General features: G+C 40.4%; 1 non-coding gene across 1 annotated transcript; it reads right to left on the reverse strand.

Moving 5' to 3' along the window:
• Window positions 1-11,771: 11,771 nt before the first annotated feature.
• Window positions 11,772-11,879, reverse strand: LOC112716872 (small nucleolar RNA R71). Its single transcript, XR_003160504.1, has one exon. It is a non-coding gene; the product is annotated as a small nucleolar RNA R71 (small nucleolar RNA).
• Window positions 11,880-17,557: the final 5,678 nt, after the last annotated feature.

The following is a 17,557-nucleotide window of genomic DNA, read 5'->3' on the forward strand; positions in this document are numbered from 1 at the left end:
GAAGCGTGGCCTAAGAAAGCGTGGCCCAAGGAAGAAAAGAGTGTAGCGCATGGAAGGGAGCAAGCCTCACTGCCCTCTACAAGAGCACACTGCCTTCCAAGAGAGCACAACAATGAACCAAGCACTCAAGGCCTCACTGCCCTGCGCTCCTTGAGGGCGGAGCACAATTCTAGGCCAAGAAACAAGGGAAGGAAAAATTCTGCCCTGCCCTCCTCAAGAGCAATATCGGGCTCCTCATGGAAAAATTCAAGGAAATTGTTCTTCAAGTGCCATCCATGGGTTTCGAACCAAGCTCAACAGGGAAGGAAGTAGCGTTCAAAAGGAAGGAAAACAAACCAAAATTAGCTTGTTTTCAACCTCCAAGGATCGAACACAAGACCTTGAGGAAGCAAGAAACTAGGCGCTACCTTGGCACCAAGAAAACCAAGAAAAAAAGGGCAACAAAAGCCATCCAGCAAGTTTTGAACTTGGGACCTCACCCAAGAACAAGGAAAGCCTGCGCTGCCCTACCCTTGTGGAGGGCAGGGCAGCATTTCTTGGTGCATGGCAAGGCCAGGAAGGCAAGGCGCACCATGACAACACTGCCCTGCCCTCCACAAGGGCAGGGCAGCCTCCTGGGAGCAACATGGGCTGAATTTCACTCAAAAATCCAACTTAATTCGATTCCTCACCAAATCAAAAAGCCCACTCAAAATTCTTAGATCCAAAATGGAAAGTGTATAAATAGGTGTTAGTTAGGATTAGAAGAGAGTTTTTTTTTGGAGAGAGCTTACTTTCATTTTGAATTTTCATCCTTAGTCACTTGAGAGCACTTTCCATTTTTCTTTTTTTTTTTTTTGCAAACTTGTCTTAAGAATCGGAGGAGAGAATTCACTTCTTCTTCATCTGCTCGTTTTGTTTTCTTTATTGGGTTTTGTTGAGTCTTGAGTGTGAAGAATTGAGAAACCTTTGTCTCAATCTCCATTTAAGATCTCTTTGATTTTCCTACTGCATAATTGAATTGAATTCAATTTCCTTTGCTGCTTAAATCTTCAATTTCTCTTTAATTACTTTGTGAACTTGGATCTGGGAAGGCAATTGAGATCTAGACTCTGCTATCTAGTCTCTGAAGTCCTGAGATCTGATTTTCTCTTTTTCGTTCTTCTGCTGAACCACTGCTGCAATTGAATTTCCATTTGCTGTTTGAAGATCTAGTCAATTTCAATTCATCTCTTGCTTGGTTAATTGTTGCAATTTAATTTCCCTTGCTTAAATTCTGAAATCCCAGTCCTCAAATCCCTTCTTTATTCAATCAATTTATATTTCTTGCACTTTAAGTTTCAGTCATTTAATTTCTTGTTCTTTAAGATTCAGCACCTTTACTTTCAATTCTCTTTAATTTCTGCAATTCATCCCTCTCCCTTTACATTTCCTGCTATTTACTTACTGTTGGATACAAAATCACTCAACCAATACTTGATTCGCTTGACTAAATCAACCACTAAACTAAAATTGCTCAATCCTTCAATCCCTGTGGGATCGACCTCACTCCCGTGAGTTTTATTACTTGATGCGACCCGGTACACTTGCCGGTGAGTTTTGTGTTGGATCATTTTCCACACATCAAGTTTTTGGCGCCGTTGCCGGGGATTGAATAGATTGACAATGATTAAGTAAGGTGGTGGTCTAGATTAAGCACTTTTTCTTTGTTTTTCTTTTTTTTTATAAGCACATTAACTGTTTGACATATTGTGTCACCTAACCCTCTAACCACATTCTAGCACTAGAATGTTCATGTTTCATTTGCTTTGTTTATGATTTTTCCAAGTCATGGAGGCTGAGGTGCGTGAAGAGGGAGTGAGCAACAATACATAGCCTGCAAAAAGGGTGTTGGCTTCTTACACTATCCCCAATGCAAGAAACTGCGGGAGTAGCATACTCACTCCCAACGTTCATGGAAATAATTTTGAGTTGAAGCCTCAACTTATCACTCTGGTGCAGAACAATTGCTCCTATGGAGGAAGTCCACTTGAAGATCCAAACCAACACTTATCCATCTTCCTCAGGATTTGTGAAACTGTCAAAACAAGTGGTGTGCATCCAGACATCTACAAGCTACTGTTGTTTCCATTCTTTCTGAAGGATAAGGCCACTCAATGGCTAGAGACATTTCCCAAAGAAAGTATCAATAATTGGGAAGACTTAGTGAGCAAATTCCTAGCCAAGTTCTATCCTCCCCAAAGGATTATCAGACTCAAAACAGAGGTCCAAACATTCACTCAGATGGATGGAGAGTCATTGTATGATGCATGGGAAAGATACAAGGCTTTGCAATTAATAAAGACAGCCAGAGGAAGCCCAAAACTTCATAGACATGGTGGCAAACAATCAATACTTCTATGGTCATCAAAGGCAACGCCAACCAGCCCCGAGAAAGGATGTGCTGGAACTTGAAGGTGTTGATGTTCTCTTGGCACAAAACAAACAGATGCATCAACAGCTTCAGCAACAAATAGAAATGATGGCCAAGACAATTGATGGACTGCAAGGTGCTGCAGTAAACACACAACGCCAATCTTAAACTTCACATGGGTGGAATCAATCTGAAGAAAGTTTTGGGACATTCAATTATGAGCAACAAAGCTCTGAGCAGGTGCAATGCATGAATAACACTGCAAATTCATTACAACACAATTTTCATGGTGATGCACACAAGACACCCTGTAAGACTCATTCTAATTCAAGGTGGGGTGAGCACCAGAACCAAGGACAAAGTGACTTCAACTATAGCAGCATTAGCAACACAAACAACCAAAACCATTCATCCAATAATACTAACCAATTCAAAAACCCACAAAACACATACCACCAATCCCATAACAACTCACAAAACCACCAGAATAACTTTTCTACATCCACATCCCATCCTCAAAGTACCCCCACAATTAATTCAAACAACTTCCAACAACAACCATTTCATTTCACACAACCACAACCAAATCCAGACTCTCAAAGAATCTCAAGTCTAGAGAAAATGATGGAGAAACTCATGAAAAATCAAGAGATGGCAAGACAAGATCAGGAAACTGCAAGGAAAGATCAGGCCCTGGCATTCAAAAATCAAGAGGCCGCAATCAGAAACCTTGAGAGACACATGGGGCAAATGGCTAAGCAAATTTCAGAAATGGGTGAGAAGAGAGCAAATACCTTCTCCAATGTCATTGAAGAACACCCAAGGGACAAAGGAAAAGCCACAAAATGGGAGGAGTGCAAAGCAATTATAGTGGAAAGTGAGGAGACTAGGGAGAAAGAAGCCATCAATCAAGAAGAACACAATAGAGAAGTTCCACAAGAAGAAATAGAGGACAAAAGTGAAAAGGATCAGACAACTAAGAAGGCACAAATCTCAAAGGGAGACAAGAACATCCTTGAATCACAACTACAAGAGAAGAGGGAAGAAGTGAATCCTTGTGTCCCCAAACTTCCATACCCTCAGAGGTTTAAAAAAGAAAATGAGGATAAGCAATACTCAAAATTCCTGGACATATTCAAGACGCTCAGCATCAATATTCCTTTCTTGGAAGTACTTGAACATATGCCACTATATGCCAAATTTATGAAAGAAGTACCCACAAAGAATAGATCCCTAAAGGAAGTACAGATTGTTGAGATGACAAAGGAATGTAGTGCTATCCTCCAAAGAGAGTTGCCAGAGAAGAAAGATGATCCTGGGAGTTTTTACATACCTTGCACCATAGGAAACATAACAATTGAGAAGTCATTCTGTGACCTCGGTGCAAGCATAAACTTGATGCCTTTGTCTCTAATGAGGAAACTTCAAATTTCTGAGCTGAAATCCACACGAATAGTTCTCCAAATGGCTGACAAATCCATTAAGCAAGCACTGGGAGTTGTGGAGAATGTGTTGGTAAAAGTGGGAAAATTCTTTCTCCCTGCTGACTTTGTTATCTCAGATATAGAAGAGGACCTTAACACTCCCATCATCTTGGGGAGGCCTTTCCTAGCTACGGGCAGAGCATTGCTAGATGCTAAAAAAGGGGAATTGTTGCTAAGAGTGCATGATGAGCACCTAGCATTCCATGTTTTTAAAACCATGCATGAGCCTACCCAAGAAGAAGATTGTATGAAGGATAAAGCCAGAGATCAAAGCCTGAAGGAGGTAGTCAATGAGTTAACTCCAAGACTTCTAAATCCATGCTTGAAAGCAGTAGAGATGGTGCAACAAACCAAAGAAATCAAGGAGGAACTAGATCCAAAGCCCCCAGATGAGAAATTTAACATCCCAGATAAAGAACCACCAAGGTAGGGAATATCTTTTGAGAAAGAAAAAAAGAAGAGGCCAAGAGGGTGGAGAAACAAGAAGATCCCCACTGAAGGCTTCTCACCAGGGGATAAAGTGATGTTAAACACCCAACCAATGAAGGTGTCTCCACAAGTGTCTGAATACTATACTGTGAACCAGGTCCTTTCACTTGAACACCTAGAGATCATCAAAGAGGAGACCGGAAGGAAGTTCACAGTAAGAGGTGAAAAGCTGAGGCACTATGATTTTCAGCCTCCATGATCAAAGAATGGAGGATGTCAAGCTAATGACAATAAAGAAGCGCTTGTTGGGAGGCAACCCAACCGGAGGTAGTTTTCTTTTCATAGCTTTTTCAATAAAAATGTTGAATAATTGGTATGCATTGCAAGGAGCTAAGTTTGGTGTTGCACACCAAAATAATTTAAGGGAGAATGAAAGATTCTAAGTTTGGTGTTCCACCAAAATCTCATTTAAAAACATTCTCACTTCCTGCATAATGCTAGCTCCAAGCAATCAGACAGATTATTCAACTACTTAACTGCTTTCTAGTTTTAATTCCATAACCTTTAGCAAGGACACAAGGTTTCACATATGGTTAATTTGTTGCATCAGAGGCTGTGGCAAACAATTAAGTTTGGTGTTCCCACACCAAAATAAATCCAAAAGACACACTCACTTTATGCATACTAACCATTCATCTAAGGGCTTGAGAAGCAAGCAACTTTTGAGAATTATGCAGGAAATTAGTCAACCATTGAAGATATTGTGCATCTTAACTCAAAAGGGATACAACAAGAGGAAGAATGAAAAGCTGCAACCCAAAAGGTTGTATCTACACTTAATCCTTGTTGTTGTGAACTGTTTTAATTCAGGAATTCTTGTATGTCTTGCTAAAGTGTTTATTTAGTTGCAAGTGAAGTTGTTTGATTAAGTATGTTGATCTGCATAATGCTTGTCATTCATCACTTAGCTTTAAATATTGTTTTGTTTCCATATGCTTAAATAAAAGAGAAATGGTTGAATTAGAAAGTAAATATCCAATGTTGCATAAGTTAGAATGGAAGTTAATGGTGGTATATGTGTTTGATTAAATGCATAACTCATAAAATAATTGCTCCATAATGTTATTTTCTTTGAAGTGTGAGCTGGCTTGCTGTCATAAAGGTTCCTATCAGTAAAGAAAAAAATCCCTTGAGAACAAAATAAAACAGAAAGAAAAGGAAGAAGAAAAAGCCAATGTGGCAAGAAAAACAAAGAATAAAGGCTGGGCACCAATAGCTTGGACCCTAGGACACATGCCCTGTGGTGTTCGTGTACTAGGATATGCTTGGATAAGTAAATTCTAAGGGGTATTTCAAAACCTGGCCACTTAGATCAACTGATTTGGGATGGCCAATTGAAAGTCCACAATAAAGAGCAACCTAGCTACAGAACATTTAGTTATCCAAAGAGGTGCTGGGCATCAATGATCCTAGGAGAAAATAGTGAGCCATGTGTCTGTGGTGAAGAGATGTTGAGTAAAAATAAAGCCAAAGGCTACTGCAACATTTGACACCAAGCCTTCAAAGAATAATAAGCTTGTTAAGCAAAATAAGAAAAAAAAAAGTTAGCAAGGGAGCAAGTAAAAAGTAAACCTTACAACAGCAAGTTTAGTAAGCCTTTGAGGAAAAGTGTACATTATGTAACAGCAAACAATAACTGAGTTATCATTGTCTGCATAAAAACTCCATGAACCAAGTTCTGCTATATGCCTAATAAGAATATGCATGCTTTTCTTTTTTTCATTTCATTTCCTCTTAATTTTGATGCTTGCTTGGGGACAAGCAAGATTTAAGTTTGGTGTTGTGATGACAAGTCATCATATGCCCATTTCTCAAGCTAATTTCACTTGTTTCACTAGTTTTTATGCACTTTCTTGCACCATAAGTAAGCAATTTAGAGTGGAATTGCATGTTTTATTTGAATCAATCAACCACCACTTAATTGATGCTAAATCATGAGGTTTAAGCTAAATTTAATTGAATTTTAATTGATTTATAAACCTTGTGAATTTAGTGATACTTTGATTGGTTGTTTTGATTATTTGAAGGAGAAGAAAAGAAGAAAGGAGTGAAGCGTGGCCTAAGAAAGCGTGGCCCAAGGAAGAAAAGAGTGTAGCGCATGGAAGGGAGGAAGCCACACTGCCCTCTACAAGAGCACACTGCCTTCCAAGAGAGCACAACAATGAACCAAGCACTCAAGGCCTCACTGCCCTGCCCTCCTTGAGGACGGAGCACAATTCTAGGCCAAGAAACAAGGGAAGGAAAAATTCTGCCCTGCCCTCCTCAAGAGCAATATCGTGCTCCTCATAGAAAAATTCAAGGAAATTGTTCTTCAAGTGTCATCCATGGGTTTCTAACCAAGCTCAACAGGGAAGGAAGTAGCGTTCAAAAGGAAGGAAAATAAGCCAAAATTAGCTTGTTTTCAACCTCCAAGGATCGAACACAAGACCTTGAGGAAGCAAGAAACTAGGCGCTACCTTGGCACCAAGAAAACCAAGAAAAAAAGGGCAACAAAAGCCATCCAGCAAGTTTTGAACTTGGGACCTCACCCAAGAACAAGGAAAGCCTGCGCTGCCCTGCCCTTGTGGAGGGCAGGGCAGCATTTCTTGGTGCATGGCACACAAATTGGCACGGCCAGGAGCTTGGGCCCGCGCAGCTTGGACACATGGGCAGGAAGGCAAGGCGCACCATGACAACACTGCCCTGCCCTCCACAAGGGCAGGGCAGCATCCTGATGCCTCTCCCACACTTGGCACACTACATGCTTCCTCACACAACTTCCCTGCTCTGCCCTCCACAAGGGCAGGGCAGCCTCCTGGGAGCAACATGGGCTGAATTTCACTCAAAAATCCAATTTAATTCAATTCTTCACCAAATCAAAAAGCCGACGCAAAATTCTTAGATCCAAAATGGAAAGTGTATAAATAGGTGTTAGTTAGGATTAGAAGAGAGTTTTTTTGGAGAGAGCTTACTTTCATTTTGAATTTTCATCATTAGTCACTTGAGAGCACTTTCCATTTTTCTTTTTTTTTTCTGCAAACTTGTCTTGAGAATCGGAGGAGAGAATTCACTTCTTCTTCCTCTGCTCGTTTTGTTTTCTTTACTGGGTTTTGTTGAGTCTTGAGTGTGAAAAATTGAGGAACTTCTGTCTCAATCTCCATTTAAGATCTCTTTGATTTTCCTACTGCATAATTGAATTGAATTCAATTTCCTTTGCTACTTAAATCTTCAATTTCTCTTTAATTACTTTGTGAACTTGGATCTGGGAAGGCAATTGAGATCTAGACTCTTCTATCTAGTCTCTGAAGTCCTGAGATCTAATTTTCTCTTTCCGGTTCTTCTGCTGAACCACTACTGCAATTGAATTTCCATTTGCTGTTTGAAGATCTAGTCAATTTCAATTCATCTCTTGCTTGGTTAATTGTTGCAATTTAATTTCCCTTGCTTAAATTCTGAAATCCCAGTCCTCAAATCCGTTCTTTATTCAAGCAATTTATATTTCTTGCACTTTAAGTTACTGATGAGCGGATAATTTGTACGCTTTTTGGCATTGTTTTTAGTATGTTTATAGTATGATCTAGTTAGTTTTTAGTATATTTTTATTAGTTTTTAGTTAAAATTCACTTTTCTGGACTTTACTATGAGTTTGTGTGTTTTTCTGTGATTTCAGGTATTTTCTGGCTGAAATTGAGGGACCTGAGCAAAAATCTGATTCAGAGACTAAAAAGGACTGCAGATGCTGTTGGATTCTGACCTCCCTGCACTCGAAGTGGATTTTCTGGAGCTACAGAAGCCCAATTGGTGCGATCTCAACGGCGTTGGAAAGTAGACATCCTGGGCTTTCCCGCAATATATGATAGTCCATACTTTGCCCAAGATTTGTTGGCCCAAACCGGCATTCAACGTCACCCTCAGAATTCCCAGCGTTAAACGCCGGAACTGGCACAAGGATGGGAGTTAAACGCCCAAACTGGCATAAAAGCTGGCGTTTAACTCCAAGAAGAGTCTCTACACGAAAATGCTTCGATGCTCAGCCCAAGCACACATCAAGTGGGCCCGGAAGTGGATTTTTATGTCATTTACTCATCGTTGTAAACCCTAGGCTACTAGTTCTCTATAAGTAGGACCTTTTACTATCGTATTTAGAGATCGGGGTAGTTATCTTTGTTTTGATGCTATCTTAGATCATTGGGAGGCTGGCCATTCGGTCATGCCTAGACCTTGTTCTTATGTATTTTCAACGGTGGAGTTTCTACACACCATAGATTAAGGTGTGGAGCTCTGCTGTACCTCGAGTATTAATGCAATTACTATTGTTCTTCTATTCAATTCCGCTTGTTCTTGTTCTAAGATATCACTTGTTCTTCAACTTGATGAATGTGATGATCCATGACACTCATCATCATTCTCACCTATGAACGTGTGCCTGACAACCACCTTCGTTCTACCTTAGATTGGGTGGATATCTCTTGGATTCCTGATACACGACGCATGGTTGATCGCCTGACAACCGAGCGCTCGCCTGACAACCGAGCCAGCCATTCCGTGAGATCAGAGTCTTCGTGGTATAGGCTAGAATTGATGGCGGCATTCAAGAGAATCCGGAAGGTCTAACCTTGTCTGTGGTATTCTGAGTAGGATTCAATGATTGAATGACTGTGACGTGCTTCAAACTCCTGAGGGCGGGGCGTTAGTGACAGACGCAAAAGAATCACTGGATTCTATTCCGGCCTGATTGAGAACAGACAGATGGATAGCCGTGCCGTGACAGGGTGCGTTGAACATTTCCACTGAGAGGATGGGAGGTAGCCACTGACAACGGTGAAACCCTTGCATAAGCTTGCCATGGAAAGGAGTAAGAAGAATTGGATGAAGACAGTAGGAAAGCAGAGAGACGGAAGGGACCAAGCATCTTCATACGCTTATCTGAAATTCCCACCAATGAATTACATAAGTATCTCTATCTTTATCTTTATGTTTTATTCGTATATCACCCATATCCATTTGAGTTTGCCTGACTAAGATTTACAAGGTGACCATAGCTTGCTTCATACCAACAATCTCTGTGGGATCGACCCTTACTCACGTAAGGTTTATTACTTGGACGACCCAGTACACTTGCTGGTTAGTTGTGCGAAGTTGTGTTTATGCCATGGTGTTAAACACCAAGTTTTTGGATTATTTGAGTTGTAGTGATCACAATTTTGCCTACCAAGTTTTTGGCGCCGTTGCCGGGGATTGTTGAGTTTGGACAACTGACGGTTCATCTTGTTGCTTAGATTAGGTATTTTTTTCAGAGTTCTTAAGAATGAATTCTAGTGTTTCATGATGATCTGTTGAAGTCTGGCTGGCTGTGAAGCCATGTCTAATTCTATTGGACCGAGGTTTCAACTTATCATCACAAGAGCTTGTTGATTTCTATCAATCTTGCTGTTGGAGCAGTGATCTGCTAAGGCTTGGCTGGCCATTGGCCATGTCTAGTGTTTTGGACTGAAGCTTTCTTTGAAAGCTTGGCTGGCTGTGAAGCCATGTCTAATCCCTGGACCGGAGTCTTAGACTAGCATTGCACTGATTCCTGGAATTCTCATTAAGAATTTTGATATCTTTATTTTCTTTTTTTACTTAATTTTTGAAAAAAAAAACACAAAAAAAAATTTACAAAATCATAAAATCCAAAAATATTTCTTGTTTGAGTTTAGTGTCTCATGTTAAGTTTGGTGTCAATTGCATGTTTCTGTTCTGAGTGCATTCATTCATGTGTCTTAAGTGATCTTCAAGTTATTCTTGATGATTTACTTACTCTGATCTTTGAATTCTCTTGACTTGAGTGTTTTGTGTGTCTCATATGCATTCTCATTTTGTTAGTGTCAGTAGTATACAAACTGCTAAGTTTGGTGTCTTGCATGCATTGTTATTTGATTTTAGTTGCATTTTGACTTTTCCTCATTATTAAAAATCCAAAATTATTTTTAATTTGTGTCTTTTCAAGTCAATAATACAGAGAATTGAAGATTCAGAACATACTGCAGAGGAATCACACAGAAAAAGCTGGGCGTTCAAAATGCCCAGTGAAGAAGACAGACTGGCGTTTAAACGCCAGCCAGGGTGCCTGGCTGGGCGTTTAACGCCCAAAAGGGTAGAGTTTTGGGCGTTAAACGCCAGAATGTGCACCATTCTGGGCGTTTAACGCCAGGATGGCACAAGAGGGAAGATTTTGTTTTTAATGCAAATTTTTTTCAAGTTTTCAAAATTTTTCAAAATGAAATCCTTTTCAAATCATATCTTTTCAATCAAATCTTTTTCAAAATCAATTTCTTTCCATTTTCAAGGATACTTGCTATCAATTAATGATTTGATTCAACATTTTCAAGTATGTTACCTTTTCTGTTGAGAAAGGTTTAATGTTTGAATCATATCTTTTCTTGTTAGGCAAGTCATTAATTTTTAAAATCAAATCTTTTTTTTTAAAAAAAAGTTTTTCAAATCATATCTTCTCAATCACATCTTTTTAAAACCAATCATATCTTCTTAACCACATCTTTTTCAAAATAGTTTTCAATCAAATCTTTTTTATTTCTAATTTCAAAATCTTTTTCAAAAATCACTTGATCTCTTTTCTATTCTTGGTTTTCGAAAATTAATTTGTGTTTTTCAAAATGTTTTTAAAATCTTTTACTTAATTTTCGAAAATTTCTTCCCCTCTTCTCATATCCTTCTATTTATGGACTAACACTACTCCTTAATACACAATTCGAACTCCATCTTTCTTGATAAGTTCGAATTTTCTACCTCTGTCTTCCATTTTTCTTTTCCTCTGACTCCTCAAGGAATCTCTATACTGTGACTTAGAGGATTCCATATTTCCCTGTTTTCTTCTCTTTCATATGAGCAGGAGCAAAGACAAAAGCATTCTTGTTGAGGCTGATCCTGAACCTGAAAGGACCTTGAAGCAAAAGCTAAGAGAAGCTAAGGCACAACTCTCTATAGAGGACCTAACAGAAATCGTCAAAGAAGAAGAAGACATGGCAGCCGAAAACAACAAAAATGCCAACAATGCAAGGAAGGTGCTGGGTGACTTTACTGCACCTACTCCCGACTTCTATGGAAGAAGCATCTCTATCCCTGCCATTGGAGCAAACAACTTTGAGCTTAAGCCTCAATTAGTTTCTCTAATGCAACAGAATTATAAGTTTCATGGACTTCCATTGGAAGATCCTCATCAGTTCTTAGCTGAGTTCTTGCAAATTTGTGACACTGTCAAGACTAATGGGGTTGACCCTGAGGTCTACAGACTTATGCTATTCCCTTTTGCTGTGAGAGACAGAGCTAGGACATGGTTGGACTCACAACCTAAAGAAAGCCTGAACTCTTGGGAAAAGCTAGTCAATGCCTTCTTGGCAAAGTTCTTTCCACCTCAAAAATTGAGTAAGCTTAGAGTGGAAGTCCAAAACTTCAGACAGAAGGAAGGAGAATCCCTCTATGAAGCTTGGGAAAGATACAAACAATTAATCAGAAAGTGTCCCTCTGATATGCTTTCTGAATGGAGCATCATAGGTATTTTCTATGATGGTCTCTCTGAACTGTCCAAGTTGTCTTTGGATAGCTCTGCTGGAGGATCTCTTCATCTGAAGAAGACGCCTACAGAAGCTCAAGAGCTGATTGAAATGGTTGCAAATAACCAATTCATGTACACTTCTGAAAGGAATCCTGTAAACAATGGGACTAATCAGAAGAAAGGAGTTCTTGAGATTGACACTCTGAATGCCATATTGCCTCAGAACAAAATATTGACTCAGCAAGTCAATATGATTTCTCAAAGTCTGTCTGGAATGCAAAATGCACCAGGCAGTACTAAGGACGCTTCATCTGAAGAAGAAGCTTATGATCCTGAGAACCCTTCAATGGAAGAGGTGAATTACATAGGAGAACCCTATGGAAACACCTATAATCCTTCATGGAGAAATCATCCAAATTTCTCATGGAAGGATCAACAGAGACCTCAACAAGGTTTCAACAATAATAATGGTGGAAGAAACAGGTTTAGCAATTGCAAGCCTTTTCCATCATCTTCTCAGCAACAGACAGTGAGTTCTAAGCAGAACACCTCTGACTTAGCAACCATGGTCTCTGATCTAATCAAAATCACTCAAAGTTTCATGACTGAAACAAGGTCCTCCATTAGAAATTTGGAGGCACAAGTGGGTCAGCTGAGCAAGAAAATTACTGAACTCCCTCCTAGTACTCTTCCAAGTGATACAGAAGAAAATCCAAAAGGAGAGTGCAAGGCCATCAACATGGCCAAATTTGGAGAGGAGGAAGAGGCAGTGAACGCCACTGAGGAAGACCTCAATGGACGTCCACTGGCCTCCAATGAGTTCCCCAATGAGGAACCATGGGAATCTGAGGCTCAAAATGAGACCATAGAGATTCCATTGGACTTACTTCTGCCATTCATGAGCTCTGATGAGTATTCTTCCTCTGAAGAGGATGAGTATGTCACTGAAGAGCAAGTTGTTAAATACCTTGGAGCAATCATGAAGCTAAATGACAAGTTATTTGGAAATGAGACTTTGGATGATGAACCCCCTTTGCTCACCAAAGAACTGGATGACTTGTCTAGGCAGAAATTAACTCAAAAGAGACAAGATCCTGGGAGGTTTTCAATACCTTGTACCATAGGCACCATGACCTTCAAGAAGGCCTTGTGTGACCTAGGGTCAAGTGTAAACCTCATGCCTCTCTCTGTAATGGAGAAGCTAGGGATCTTTGAGGTGCAAGCTGCAAAAATCTCACTAGAGATGGCAGACAACTCAAGAAAACAAGCTTATGGACTTGTAGAGGATGTTCTGGTAAAAGTTGAAGACCATTACATCCCTGCTGATTTCATAGTCCTAGAGACTGGGAAGTGCATGGATGAATCCATCATCCTTGGCAGACCCTTCCTAGCCACAGCAAAGGCTGTGATTCATGTTGATAGAGGAGAATTGATCATTCAAGTGAATGAAGAATCCCTTGTGTTTAAGGCTCAAGGATACCCCTCTGTCATCATGGAGAGGAAGCATGAAGAGCTTCTCTCAAAACAGAGTCAAACAGAGCCCCCACAGTTAAACTCTAAGTTTGGTGTTGGGAGGCCTCAACCAACTTCTAAGTTTGGTGTTGAACCCCCACATTCAAACTCTAAGTTTGGTGTTGGGAGGTTCCAACATTGCTCTGAGCATCTCTGAGGCTCCATGAGAGCCCTCTGTCAAGCTACTGACATTAAAGAAGAGCTTGTTGGGAGGCAACCCAATGTTATATTTTATATATTTTATGTTTTCTGTAGGTTGATGATCATGAGAAGTCACAAAATCAATTGAAAAAGCAAAAATAGAATGAAAAATAGGAAGAAAAATAGCACATCCTGGAGGAAGAACCTACTGGCGTTTAAACGCCAGTAAGGCTAGCAGATGGGCGTTTAACGCCCAGTCTGGCACCATTCTGGGCGTTTAACACCAGAAATGGGCACCAGACTGGCGTTAAATGCCAGAAAAGGGCAAGCACTTGGCGTTAAACGCCAGAAATGGGCACCAGCCTGGCGTTTAACGCCAGAATTGGCTCAAAACGCATTTTTGCATGCCATTTGGTGCAGGGATGACTTTTCCTTGACACCTCAAGATCTGTGGACCCCACAGGATCCCCACCTACCCCACCACTCTCTCTCTTCTTCACCCATTCACCAATCACCTCAACACCTCTTCCCCAAAAACCTTCACCTATCAAAACCCATCTTTTCTCTTCACCACTCACATCCATCCTTCATAAAACCCCACCTACCTCACCATTCAAATTCAAACCACTTTCCCTCCCAAACTCACCCTCCCATAGCCGAACCATAACCCTCCCCCCACTCCTATATAAACCTATCTTCACTCCTTCATTTTCACACAACCTAAACACCACTTCTCCCCCTTTTTGGCCGAACACAAAGCCATTCCCTTCTTTCTCATTTCTTCTTCTTCTACTCTCTTCTTTCTTCTTTTGCTCGAGGACGAGCAAACCTTTTATGTTTGGTGTGGTAAAAGCATTGCTTTTTGTTTTTCCATAACCATTTATGGCATCCAAGGCCGGAGAAACCTCTAGAAAGAGGAAAGGGAAGGCAAAAGCTTCTACCTCCGAGTCATGGGAGATGGAGAGATTCATCTCAAGGGTGCATCAAGACCACTTCTATGAAGTTGTGGCCTTGAAGAAGGTGATCCCCGAGGTCCCTTTTTCACTCAAAAAGGGTGAATATCCGGGGATCGGACATGAGATCCGAAGGAGAGGTTGGGAAGTTCTTACCAACCCCATTCAACAAGTCGGAATCTTAATGGTTCAAGAGTTCTATGCCAATGCATGGATCACCAAGAACCATGATCAAAGTGTGAACCCGGATCCAAAGAATTGGCTTACTATGGTTCGGGGGAAATACTTGGATTTTAGTCCGGAAAATGTAAGGTTGGCATTCAACTTGCCCATGATGCAAGGAGATGAACATCCTTACACTAGAAGGGTCAACTTTGATCAAAGGTTGGACCAAGTCCTCACAGTCATTTGTGAAGAGGGCGCCCTATGGAAGAGAGATTCAAGAGCAAAGCCGGTTCAACTAAGAAGGCATGACCTCAAGCCCGTGGCTAGAGGATGGTTGGAGTTCATCCAACGCTCAATCATTCCCACTAGCAACCGGTCCGAAGTTACTATAGACCGGGCTATCATGATTCATAGCATCATGATTGGAGAAGAAATAGAAGTTCATGAGGTTATAGCTCAAGAACTTTATAAGGTGGCGGACAAGTCTTTTACCTTGGCAAGGTTAGCCTTTCCTCATCTCATTTGTCACCTCTGCTATTCAATTGGAGTTGACATACAGGGAGACATCCCCATTGATGAGGACAAGCCCATCACTAAAAAGAGGATGGAGCACACAAGAGATCCCACTCATCATGAGATCCCTGAGATTCCTCAAGGGATGCACTTCCCTCCACAAAACTATTGGGAGCAACTAAACACCTCCCTAGGAGAATTGAGTTCCAACATGGGACAACTAAGGGTGGAGCACCAAGAGCACTCCGTCCTCCTCCATGAAATTAGAGAAGATCAAAGAATCATGAGAGAGGAGCAACAAAGACAAGGAAGAGACATTGAGGAGCTCAAGCACTCCATAGGATCTTCAAGAGGAAGAACAAGCCGCCATCACTAAGGTGGACCCGTTCTTTAATTTCCTTGTTCTTTATTTTCCTGTTTTTTGAATTTTAGTACTTATGTTTATCCATGTTTGTGACTTGTGATCATTAATGTCTTAGTGTCTATGCCTTAAAGTTATGAATGTCCTATGAATCCATCACCTCTCTTAAATGAAAAATGTTCTAAATTGAAAAAGAGAAGAATTGCATGAATTTTGAATTTTATAATAGTTTGATTATTTTGATGTGGTGGCAATACTTTTGTTTTCTGAATGTATGCTTAAACAGTGCATAAGTCTTTTGAATTTGTGGTTCATGAATGTTGGCTCTTGAAAGAATGATGAAAAAAGAGACATGTTACTGAGGATCTGAAAAATCATCAGATTGATTCTTGAAGCAGGAAAAAGTGGTGATTCAAAAAAAAAACGAAAAAAAAGAGAGAAAAAGAAAAAGAAAGAGAAAAAGAAAGAAAAAAAAAGAAATAAAGTTGTGATCCAAGGCAAAAAGAGTGTGCTTAAGAACCCTGGACACCTCTAATTGGGGACTCTAGCAAAGCTGAGTCACAATCTAAAAAGGTTCACCCAATTATGTGTCTGTGGCATGTATGTATCCGGTGGTAATACTGGAAGACAGAGTGCTTTGGGCCACAGCCAAGACTCAATAAGTAGCTGTGTTCAAGAATCATCATACTTAACTAGGAGAATCAATGACACTATCTGGATTCTGAGTTCCTAAAGAAGCCAATCATTCTGAATTTCAAAGGATAGAGTGAGATGCCAAAACTATTCAGAGGCAAAAAGCTAAAAGCCCCGCTCATCTAATTAATACTGATCTTCATAGATGTTTTTGGAATTCATTGTATATTCTCTTCTTTTTATCTTATTTGATTTTCAGTTGCTTGAGGATAAGCAACAATTTAAGTTTGGTATTATGATGAGCGGATAATTTGTACGCTTTTTGGCATTGTTTTTAGTATGTTTTAAGTATGATCTAGTTAGTTTTTAGTATATTTTTATTAGTTTTTAGTTAAAATTCACTTTTCTGGACTTTACTATGAGTTTGTGTGTTTTTCTGTGATTTCAGGTATTTTCTGGCTGAAATTGAGGGACCTGAGCAAAAATCTGATTCAGAGACTAAAAAGGACTGCAGATGCTGTTGGATTCTGACCTCCCTGCACTCGAAGTGGATTTTCTGGAGCTACAGAAGCCCAATTGGCGAGCTCTCAACGGCGTTGGAAAGTAGACATCCTGGGCTTTCCAGCAATATATGATAGTCCATACTTTGTTCAAGATTTGATGGTCCAAACCGGCGTTCAAAGTCACCCTCAGAATTCCCAGCGTTAAACGCCGGAACTGGCACAAGGATGGGAGTTAAACGCCCAAACTGGCATAAAAGCTGGCGTTTAACTCCAAGAAGAGTCTCTACACGAAAATGCTTCAATGCTCAGCCCAAGCACACACCAAGTGGGCCTGGAAGTGGATTTTTATGTCATTTACTCATCTCTATAAACCCTAGGCTACTAGTTCTCTATAAGTAGGACCTTTTACTATCGTATTTAGAGATCGGGGTAGTTATCTTTGTTTTGATGCTATCTTAGATCATTGGGAGGCTGGCCATTCGGCCATGCCTAGACCTTGTTCTTATGTATTTTCAACGGTGGAGTTTCTACACACCATAGATTAAGGTGTGGAGCTCTGCTGTACCTCGAGTATTAATGCAATTACTATTGTTCTTCTATTCAATTCCGCTTGTTCTTGTTCTAAGATATCACTTGTTCTTCAACTTGATGAATGTGATGATCCGTGACACTCATCATCATTCTCACCTATGAACGTGTGACTGACAACCACCTCCGTTCTACCTTAGATTGGGTGAATATCTCTTGGATTTCTGATACACGATGCATGGTTGATCGCCTGACAACCGAGCGCTCGCCTGAAAACCGAGCCAGCCATTCCGTGAGATCAGAGTCTTCGTGGTATAGGCTAGAATTGATGGCGGCATTCAAGAGAATC

The sequence above is a fragment of the Arachis hypogaea genome, chromosome 1 (assembly GCF_003086295.3).
Source record: "Arachis hypogaea cultivar Tifrunner chromosome 1, arahy.Tifrunner.gnm2.J5K5, whole genome shotgun sequence".
NCBI classification, from domain to species: Eukaryota; Viridiplantae; Streptophyta; class Magnoliopsida; order Fabales; family Fabaceae; genus Arachis; species Arachis hypogaea.